Below are 8404 nucleotides of genomic sequence, written 5' to 3'. Positions count from 1 at the left end.
CCGGAGGAGCTGCGGGAAGAAGCGTCCGCTCACCCCGCCATCTTGGCCACGCCCTCCTAGAATACCTTTTAACCAATCTCAATGTAGCATTCACACACAACTGACTTATCACAGCTTGGCAATCTATGTCATTACCAACCAGTCACAGCACGAAAGCGCACTAACCAACCTATCCCAGGACGACACACTATGACGTATGATCTCCTTCCTTGCCGAGAATCACCCTCCTAATCAATTTCTCTCATACTTATAATTTTAACTTTTTAACAATGAGAAAAAATATTCAAACAACGTCTGCTCCACTAAAGGAAATCAAAGACAAATCTCCAATCTTAATATTAAGGTTTTTACTCCTTCCAACTTTTCACACAAAAGATCTTTACATTCGCTAGAGAAATCTCGACCAGAGGGAAATCCCACTGTAGCTTCGCCTTTTGCACAATCAGGTTCTGCCAACATGAATCGATTAGAGTTCAATCACAACAGTTTATTAATATTTCTATCTCAATTTTGTGTAGTCGATCTACAACACAAACCTCTTGAAGACAAGAAAACCATAAAGTGTATTATAAACTATTACATCTTTCATCAAGTGTCTTGTACACTTATTTTAATATCCGTTTATCCCAGGATCTTAGGTCATGCCGAACCTAATAATTCTTCAACCGTTTAACAATAAACATACAAATTCATCAAAATATTTACTTCTCAAACTCTAAATTAACCTCCAGTAACACAACAATAATCATAAATCATGACACATCACGCTATTAATGCTCACACCTCTAAAACAGTAATCGCCTTTGAAAATCACACCTTGTCAATCCTCTAGCTCAGGGAATTGGGCTTTGGGACTCTGGTATTACTTAACTAGGACAATTATTTATAGCTCCCCTTCTCAAGATTTAAACTGTCCCTCTCTAACAGCTTCTTCTAGAGCGGGAACAATTTTAATAAAACAATTGAATTCTCTATCTCACATCAAACACTGTTGATCCCCTCTCTCTTACTCGTGTGTGTTTCCTCTCACTTCTCTGAAACAGACTTTTACCGTCATATATAAGAAAATCATGATTATTTTTAAGGGTCTCATTTTCTTTAATGGGGTTAATAAGATTTTCTTTTCTTTTTTATTTAATTGGATCAAAGTTACCCATCAAATTACAGAACCTATAGTAAAAAAAATATTGGTTAGAACAAATCAAAAATAAGTAGAACAGGACTTTCCATAAATGAAAAAATCCCTATTCTAAAGAATGGGGTGAAAATGGGTGTTAGCAGGAACCCATTAATAGTTCAGGTTTAAAAGTCAAGTGTGAGAGTGAGCGTGGAACTTAAATGCAATTCAGATAATGTCAGCTAAACTTCACATAAAGTGAAATTCACAAAAAGCAATATAAATCCTGCAGTAGCAACTGCAATCAACAAAACAGGTCAGGTAGGACTGCAGATCAGTTTTCAGCCTTCAGCATAAAGCTATTAGCATTCACCTTCAGTGCAGGCAAATGGTAAGGGCAAGAGCATAAAGCATCTCAGCAGGAAAAGCATGGCAGTTGGAAGGTAGGTAAGTAGGGTAGATTGAGGTACAGCTATTCTAGGAACTCACACTAATATAACCATCCTTAACGGCTACTGTAAGGGGTAAGGCCGCAGGGCCGGAGGGCATCCCTGCTGATGGTTTTCAATCAGACAAGTCAGCAGGGGCACGTTACATTCTGATCATCGCCAACACTATTGCTGTGGGGGAGCTTATCCCAGAGTCTTGGAAAGGTTGCACCATATTTCCTGTCAACAAGAAGGGGATCGCTCTGCCCCGAGCAACTAAAGAACCACAATTCTTATCAACTGTATCCAGATAATTTTCTGTTGATGTGTCATTGCCAAGATTCAAGACTGTATATCTGATATGACAATACTCAGCCCTTTTCAGGAGTGAGAGAAGCTGGCCTGGTATATGGTGTCCACTAATGTAAGTGGGCACCTTGCACCAGTCCAGACAGCCCTAATGGTGATTTAAGAGGTCTTAGACAACCTTAGATGCTCTGTATGTGGTAGCTGTGAGAGCAGCCTTGAGGCTTAGTTCAGAAGGAGTGTAAAGCAGCTTGTTTTACCAGAATACAATCTTATAGTATAGATTAAGTGAAAAAGAACTGCACAAGGTATTTATAAAAATATGTATTTATTATAGAATGCTCTCTAGCACATTCCGATATCTCCTACATGGAGATAAGCACAATGCACACAATACTTTGCATTGAAATACAGTAAATATCAATAAATACACAGTGGAACACGGGGGGACCAAACCACGTACTAAGAAAGAGTTATAAGAACCACAACTCGGGTCAAGACAGTGTCGAGAGGGCGTAAAAGTAATGGGGGCCCAAGGAACCACCCAAGGTGAGTAGATAGGGACCCCATGGGGAGCGTGTGAACACGACCGTGTGCTCTATACAAGTCTATGTGCAAGACGCAGTTGGAATTTTAAAGATTAGGGACCCTTCCCAGTGGACCCTGAAAAAACCCCATGGAAGACAGAAGGTTGCAGAGCCACACCGCCCGTGACATACCGTGGTACCCAAGTAACCTAACCTGGGAAAGCCGGGTGCATAGGTGTGAAGTGTCGTCAGAACCCACTTTTGAACCCAGTGGAGGAGTTCAGGAAAGTGCTGCTGCTGGAAGAGGAGAAAGTGTCCGGAGAAATCCAAACGTGAATTTTTGGCGAGGAATACCTGAAAGCAGAGGGGACAGAGTCTATGTCACTCAGATGTGACAAGGAGGCTTGGAAGACAAATGCCCTACAATGTTGGGGTGTTTTAGGATGGGTGACGATGACCTTGACTCTGCAGCTGTGCGCACCAGGTGACATTGAGGAAGACCAGGAGCCATGCACAAGCTGTTCCACGAAGGATGTTGAGTGCTGAGGGGTCGGTGTCTGGCAGAAGCACCAACAAGCATTCTCAAATGCAACCAATGCAGGAATTGAAGAAGGAGCAACGTCTGGACCAGCAAGGTCTAGGGGACTTACTACAAGCAGGGGAGTCAGGGCAGGCCCGAGCAATCAATCAGGGGAGCCCAAAAGAAACAAAGCTTACCCTCAATTGGACCCACAGGCTGAAAGCACTGCAGTCGCTAGAGGACCTCAAGCAGCTCACTAAAAGATGCAGGCCACGATGCACATGATTCTGTGTGGCTGAAGATCTGGTCACTGGAGGTGCTCAAAGTTGGGGCTACTTGGAGCCCAACGATCTTCTTGGAAAGAAGCCAACAAGCCTTTGCAACTGCTAGTTGACGCGGTGCACATGGGTTCGGTTATTGCAACCCCGTGATGGATAATGGCCTCAAACTTGGTGAGAGGGCAGGGCAGGCCTCAGGAGCTGTGGAAAACCACCATCTGTGTTGCAGAACCTAACGGAGTCTGGAAGAGCTCAGTATCAGCAGACCGGTTGACTTAGTTGCAGTGCCTGTGAATGCAGGGGAGTGACTCCTTCACTCCAAGGGAGATTCCTTCAGGTGTCTTTGATGCCCACAGGCCTTGAAAGGTTCCTGTATGGTGCACAGTCACAGACGATGCAGCAGACTGGAAGGGAGACAAAGTCGAGCCTAAACGAAGTCCAGCGAAGTCCAGAGTATCCAGACAGTAGAAGTAGAAGTGGTGCCTGATCTGAATCTTGTCCCACAATGAATCTAGGGACCCACCCACAGGTAAGCCCTTAAGTACCCTTAGGAAAGGGTTGGGACGATTCAGGAGACCCTCTCAGTGGAGGGTCTGAACAGGGGGAGGTTACTCCCATGTCCTTTGTCCAGTTTCGCGCCAGAGCGGGAGCCAATGGCTCCCAGGACTGGTTTGAACTGGAATATGCACAGGGACACCAAATGTGCCCCTCATGCAGACTTAGTGATGCTGGCAAGTGCACCCACCCGGTCCCAATACACTAAATCCTGTCAGGGAGGTGGTCACACCTCCCTGTAACAGGATGCCTATTGTTCTGCCTTCCCCTGCTCGAGCTTGGCTCAGCAGCAGGAGAGCAGAAATGTGTCCCTGATCAGCAGCAACCATTTTGTGCTGTTCGGGTCTAGAAGTTTGGCACTAGGAAGGGAACACTGAGCGCCTAATGGAGGGCTCTTCCAGTGCTTGGAATCATACCTCCCACAGGGGGTATAATTCCAACATGTTTGATACAAAACATGATAGGATTCATTGCAGCCGTTTTCGAGATGGTCACCGCATATTATGCGGTGTCCCTCTATATGGTATATGGTTTCTTCACTGACAATCCCGGAGAATGGACTCTGTAGGCTGTAGGGGTGTCCTGCTCATGCATGGGCACCCTCTCACTTAGAACCAAGCACCCTGCCTTCAGGATTGCAAAGGCCTGCTATAGGGGTGACTTATAGGTTTTAAGTGCAGTGACCCTAGATATAGGAAACCTATATCTTTAGTAAGTGGTGCTAGCACCAACTTACACAGGCTGTAATGGCAGGCCTGTAGTTCCATTTTGAATGGTCTCCCATGGGTGGCAGGAAGCATTCTTTAGCCAATGGGAGGCCTCTGGAGTACCTATGCCCTGGGTACCTTAGTATCATATACTAGGGGCTTACAAGGGTACCCCAAATCTAATCTGGGATGTACCTAAGTACTTGTCATAATAATTTAAGTGAGAAAGCAGATAGACTTGGGTCCTGATTAGCAGGATCCCAGTCAGACTAGCCAGTAACAGCTTAGCACCAGGCAAAAAGTAGGGATAAAGGTACCAGAGGGTCAAGAGAATAGCAAAGGAATGTTTGGATAACGGTTGAGAGCTATTACCACTAGCCATATAACAAATCTTCTTTGTGAAACAAACAAGAGCCAGATCAGTGTCTAGTCTCTAACGCCCATCAGTCACCACTCGGAACCGCCCTTCATCATTTGGGGTTCTGAAGACCAACACATCACCTGGTCTGATTTCTATCAGGAAGGGGCCTAGTAGATAGTGCACGGTCCTTCCTGCAGGCAGGGTGAGGTCATTTGCTGTTGAAAGAATCTAATTATATCAGAGTGATGTTAATGACGGGGTCAATTGAAAAAGTGCAGTGCAAAGAACAATGTGATACCAAGGGGTAAGGAAAAAGTGAGTAAAATTGGTTTAGGAAGCAAAAGATTAATTTTAATTGGATACAGCTTCCAGTGCCAATATTAAAAATAGCCAAGACAGCGAAAAATTTATAAACTGTCTAGTAGTGAGACGTGGTCAACATGTTTCAGCAAATAGTGGCCAAGTAGCCTTGCTTTCTTCAGGACCTTATTATAACGACTAATGCTACTGCAAACGAAAACCAAAGTGTAAAGGAATAGTGTTTTAAAATGAACAACGTAGATACTGGTATATAAGTCACCTGGATCTCCTAGGTGTACTGTTCCGTATCTTCTCACAAATTCAGTTGTTCACTGAAAGAAGTTAAAAGAATAGCATGAGTATATCACGCACAACTTATCTCCAAATGCCTTTGTTCATATCACCATGGGTAAATCCCATCATTAATGAAGCGTATAAAACAACTGAGGCCAAATGCTCTGTATATTACTAGTGCCTTCCATTATTCTTAGAACTTGAAAATTTTTCAAATTTCACAAGTTACATCTTACCTGATTTGTAAGATGTAGAGACCTCACCCCACCTGGCTGCGGCTCAGGACATAGGTGAAGCACCGCTCTGTTAAGGTGAATAAATTCAAACCATGAGTCATCCACCATAAACGTGTTCACACACAGCATGGATATTATTATTGCTAAGGGTCTCCCTTGCAGGTGTTGAAGGCTACCCTCTTCCATTTAGTATAGTGGTATAATGATAGTAAGCATAAATCTCATAGTGAAGATCTAGTGATCTTCCTTGCTCAAATGGGCTAGCATGGTAAGAGGAGCGATATCGTAGTAACTATATCAACTCTTCGAAGTATATCAATGTGCCCAAAGGTTTATAGCGTAACAGGGACAAGTGGAGTAAGGTTGTCAGAGTTCCGCCTGCCCATCTCTTCAAGTGCAAAACGTGTGCCCAAGATAGCTACGCGCTACTGTTAGATCGATTAAATGTCACCAAGAACCCTACCTTTCCGTCGGTACTCCAACGCGGCATCTGTGCCGTCTGGGGAGGTACCGTCGGTCTGTCAGGAAAGGGTTTAAATTACATGACACCGGACAGGCTGAAATCGTCACATTGATATACTTCGAAGAGTTGATACAGTTACTACGATATTGCTCCTCTTACCATGCTAGCCCATTTGAGCAAGGAAGATCACTAGATCTTCACTATGAGATTTATGCTTACTATCATTATACCACTATACTAAATGGAAGAGGGTAGCCTTCAACACCTGCAAGGGAGACCCTTAGCAATAATAATATCCATGCTGTGTGTGAACACGTTTATGGTGGATGACTCATGGTTTGAATTTATTCACCTTAACAGAGCGGTGCTTCACCTATGTCCTGAGCCGCAGCCAGGTGGGGTGAGGTCTCTACATCTTACAAATCAGGTAAGATGTAACTTGTGAAATTTGAAAAATTTTCAAGTTCTAAGAATAATGGAAGGCACTAGTAATATACAGCGCATTTGGCCTCAGTTGTTTTATACGCTTCATTAATGATGGGATTTACCCATGGTGATATGAACAAAGGCATTTGGAGATAAGTTGTGCGTGATATACTTATGCTATTCTTTTAACTTCTTTCAGTGAACAACTGAATTTGTGAGAAGATACGGAACAGTACACCTAGGAGGTCCAGGTGACTTATATACCAGTATCTACGTTGTTCATTTTAAAACACTATTCCTTTACACTTTGGTTTTCGTTTGCAGTAGCATTAGTCGTTATAATAAGGTCCTGAAGAAAGCAAGGCTACTTGGCCACTATTTGCTGAAACATGTTGACCACGTCTCACTACTAGACAGTTTATACATTTTTCGCTGTCTTGGCTATTTTTAATATTGGCACTGGAAGCTGTATCCAATTAAAAATAATCTTTTGCTTCCTAAACCAATTTTACTCACTTTTTCCTTACCCCTTGGTATCACATTGTTCTTTGCACTGCACTTTTTCAATTGACCCCGTCATTAACATCACTCTGATATAATTAGATTCTTTCAACAGCAAATGACCTCACCCTGCCTATAGGAAGGACCGTGCACTATCTACTAGGCCCCTTCCTGATAGAAATCAGACCAGGTGATGTGTTGGTCTTCAGAACCCCAAATGATGAAGGGCGGTTCCGAGTGGTGACTGATGGGCGTTAGAGACTAGACACTGATCTGGCTCTTGTTTGTTTCACAAAGAAGATTTGTTATATGGCTAGTGGTAATAGCTCTCAACCGTTATCCAAACATTCCTTTGCTATTCTCTTGACCCTCTGGTACCTTTGTTGTAGCGAATGTTCGATAGGGCGTGTACTCAGAGCTGGTCATAAAATTAGCCCTAGGGTCCCCCGTAATTGTATGTGTTATAATTTTAAAAAGTAGGGATAACCATAAAAGCAGATCCTACTTCCCTACAAGGAGGGATTCCAATCTAAAGTTTCCAGAATAGATCAGGCTTTTCGGTTTCCATTTATTTACCGGCACACACTGGAACATCCTGTATTTGGGGGCAAATAAAGCAGTCATAAAAAGACTACAACTAGTTCAAAACACGGCTGCCCGACTTCTTTGCCACATCCCCAAAAACACTAGTGTGTCTCCTTACTTACGGGAACTGCATTGGTTGAAGGTGGAAAGTTGTATCAGATTTAAGGCTTTGAACTACATGCTTAAAATTAAATCAGGTACTGCCCCGGAATATCTTCAGGCACTTGCACTCCCCTATGTTCCTACAAAAAACTTACGGTCCCTATCAGCTGAAAAGTTCTGCGTGCCAAGAGTCAGGCTCTCCAGGATGGGAGGAAGATCCTTTTCCCACCTGGGCCCCACTATATGGAATTCCCTTCCATTTCACATAAGAAAGGAGGGAAATCTCTCCAAGTTCCGTAAAGCGATAAAAACCTGGTTGTTCGATCAGTAACCTGAATGTGCCAACTATACTCGTCCATCTATGATGCTGTGTTATCAGGCGCCGGGAAACACTTTTTGGGTAGCTGTTGCGCCATACAAGCTTATAAAAATAAATAAAATAAAAATAAAATTGATCTACGCTAGGTGTTTGATTTAGTTCCACGCTCTACTCTTTGGCTAACACTTAGCGACATGAAAATGTGATCTCATTAGTTCACCTCCATGAGGATGACTGCATGAATAAGATGGGGGAGGCAGGATGAGTTGACAGATAATCTCGCAGTCTGCAGAGGTGTGCGACATTAGTGCGTGTTGGCCCACACTCTTTTTTCATTATACATTAATGTTTTTGTCTCTTTTTAAACTCAGGTTGATGC

Source organism: Lissotriton vulgaris, chromosome 6 (assembly GCF_964263255.1).
Source record: "Lissotriton vulgaris chromosome 6, aLisVul1.2, whole genome shotgun sequence".
Classification (NCBI taxonomy): Eukaryota; Metazoa; Chordata; class Amphibia; order Caudata; family Salamandridae; genus Lissotriton; species Lissotriton vulgaris.
Note: the sequence above shows the minus strand (reverse complement) of the source record.